Genomic DNA, 3037 nt, shown 5'->3' with positions numbered 1-3037 from the left:
TAGTAGGACACCGGAGATCCCCTTGCAGAGGGGTCTCGGGGAGGAGATGAGCCAGTCAGGGTGCGATGTAACAACGATGAGAAATACAACTTTCCTCTAGTTCCTAAATGTTTCCTCCCCGCTCCCACTACTATGACTAGAATTCGACCTTGCAAGTCTGGCTAGACCAGAGGAGGTACACTGGTACAGATAGGAACTGAAAATACAGGGAATCCAGGACGGATGAGCCCCACAGGACCAGTGGTGTGAGTGGCAAAACAGGGAGGGTAGAGGGAGAGTGGGTAGGAAAGAGGGAACCGATTACAAGGAACTATATGTGACCTCCTCCCTGGGGGACAGACAACCGAAAAGTGGGTGAAGGGAGACGTCAGACATGGCAAGATATGACAAAATACCAATTTATAAACTATCAAGGGCTCATGAGGGAGGGGGGGCGGGGGGGGGGGGGGGAAATTGGGGCCTTATTTTGGGGGTTTAAGTGGAGAGAAAATGTTTTGAGAATGATGTACAAATGCGCTTTACACAATTGATGTGTGTATGGATTGCGATAACAGTTGTATGAGCGAGCCCCTAATAAAATGTTTTTTTAAAAAAAAGATATAGTTTAGTTAAAAGTCTTATCTTTCTGAGTAAATCATAATTACCAAATAACATCAGAAATGTGCTTGGGTGAAACATAGTTATTTGAGATGGGTTCATATATACTTGGGGGAAATTAAAAATAATGTTTTGTGTATGTTTATACTTGCTAGGTCACCTTCCCCCCCATTACATGGATGCTAGTGGTCATACCACAAAAATATATTTCATCTCCTTCTCCTCTTGCTATTAACCAAGTCACAAAGTCCATTTATTAAACTATGTATTGACCCTCAAAAAAAAAAAGAAAACAGTGAATGTATTTCTGAGCTCATTACCTATACACAGTTCTCTTATCTATAGACCAGAGGTTTGCCGTAGCCAGCGATGATGGTGCCCTTCCTGGTCTAACGAGGTTTTCTGTCCTGTCACTCGTCATCACTAGACTGTCAAGTATCCAACTTAAGAAACACTTCTTAGAATTAGAATATGGGCCCATACCAGAGTGGCCAAAAGAAATGCCTAAAATGAGGGAAAACCGGACATTTACAAAACCCATGTCCTAGTTTATTTCATAAAACAGACTTTATCTTCACAGAAGGGATTTTCTTCTACCTCACCTAACTTATGAAAGATTCTAATTTGATCTTTAAAAATCATTATGGTTGTGTGTGTATGTGTGTGCGTGTTTGTAGGATTCTTGCATCCTTGTGTCCCAAACATCTAACACAGGTAGTGGGAAGAGTGAAGAGTGACTGAATTCCAGCAAAATGTCGATTTATAATCTAGAAGACCCTCTAAATAGTTCTGTCCCTTCAAATCATGGGGTCTAGAGGGCTGGGATTCCTCTCTACTCTGTGTTAATTGATGGTAAGAGGAGCCCTATGGGGCGGTATTGAAACACTTGGCTGTTGAAGGTTCAAGGTTCAAAGGCACCCAGTAGCTCCCTGGAAGAAAGACTCCAAACTCAGGGCCCCTGAAATCGAGTCGGACGCGTAGTGGCGCTATCGGACAAAGTGGACCTGTCCCCGAGGCTTTCCGTCATAGTAACCCTTTACATGGCTAGAAAGCTCCGTCCTTCTCCCTCGGAGCCGCTGGTGGCCTAAAGCTGCTGACCTGTGTTGAGCCGCCCAGCGCAGAAGCCACTTTGCCACCAGGGCTCATCTACCTGTACCGATCTCCACACCTGTGCTTAGAGATCAGAGAGAGATGTGGATATGTAGGTACCTGGAGTGGATACATAATAAAGAGTGCCACAGGAGCCACTTGTCGGTGGAAAATTGAATGGCATTATTTTATAAAGCTGTTCACCACCACCACCTTTTAGCTTCAAGACTGTCATCCCCCAAAACAGAAATGCTGAACCCATTAAGCAATAGCTTTCACTCCTTCCTGTCCTCCCTCCACTGGTATCTTATCTTTTTGTCTCTGTGAACTTATCTATTATATTTTAAATATTACAATTTAATTCATAAAATAATATTTGTCTGAAAAAATATGGAAAACTACAGATTTGCAGGTCATCCTTGTTCAGGAGTCATGCTAATTTTGTCTATATTATTCTAACTTTATTTTATGTGCTACCAAAGAAAACTCTCAGTGTTTATATTTTTGTGACTGATTTATTTTAATTAATACAATTTTCAGAACCCATCCATTTTGTACCATGCGTTAGAGTTTCATTCTATTTATGGCTAAGTCTCATTCCATTGTATGTATGCACTGCATTTTGTTTATCCATTTATCTGTTGGTAGGTAGTTGGGTTGTTTCCACACTTTGACTATTAAGAATAGCCCTGTGATGGTAATGAGGGTACAAGTACCTCTCTGAGTCTCTGCTCTCAAGTATTTGGGGTCTACACTCAGAAAGGAATTGTTGGGGCATATCATAATTCTATGTTTAATTTTTTTCAGGGACTGTCAGAATGTTTTCTAGAGCAACTGCATTATATCACAATGCTGCAAGGAGTATATGAGTTCCTTTTTCCACACTCTCACTACCACTTGTTATTTTCTTTCCCGTTTTTTTCAATAATAGCCATCCTAATGTATATGAAGTAGAAATGTTCAAGTGTATTTCCCTAAGAGATAATGATGTTGAGTATACTTTTGAGGGCTTATTGACCATTTGTCTACATTATTTGGGGAAAAACATACTCAAGTTCACTATCCATTTTAAACTGAGGTCGCTTATAATTATGCCTTTGAGTTGTAGAATCATTGCTATATTAGATGAATATCTTTAAAAATTAAAACTATTATCTTAAGAAAAAAGATACTATTCCCCAACAGAGTATTCTTTTTGTATTATTTTATTTCCCTCATTCAAATGAATAAACCTCCCCAGGACAGCCCTGTGGAATCATACAACAATAAAACCTAACCATTGTCCATCTTTCCCATGAAGCCACTGCTCATTTCTTTCCATCCTGTTTGAGTTGCCCTGGGGGGCGGGGGG

General features: G+C 40.5%; 1 non-coding gene across 1 annotated transcript; it reads right to left on the bottom strand.

The window, feature by feature from the left end:
* Nucleotides 1–2070: 2070 nt before the first annotated feature.
* On the bottom strand, nucleotides 2071–2173 carry LOC115871858. Its single transcript, XR_004047519.1, has one exon. It is a non-coding gene; the product is annotated as a U6 spliceosomal RNA (small nuclear RNA).
* Between the last annotated feature and the right edge of the window lie 864 nt (nucleotides 2174–3037).

Source organism: Echinops telfairi, unplaced genomic scaffold (genome assembly GCF_000313985.2).
Source record: "Echinops telfairi isolate 266 unplaced genomic scaffold, ASM31398v2 ScPeMD7_7409;HRSCAF=8447, whole genome shotgun sequence".
Classification (NCBI taxonomy): Eukaryota; Metazoa; Chordata; class Mammalia; order Afrosoricida; family Tenrecidae; genus Echinops; species Echinops telfairi.
Note: the sequence above shows the minus strand (reverse complement) of the source record. Positions and strands in the feature narration are given on the sequence as shown.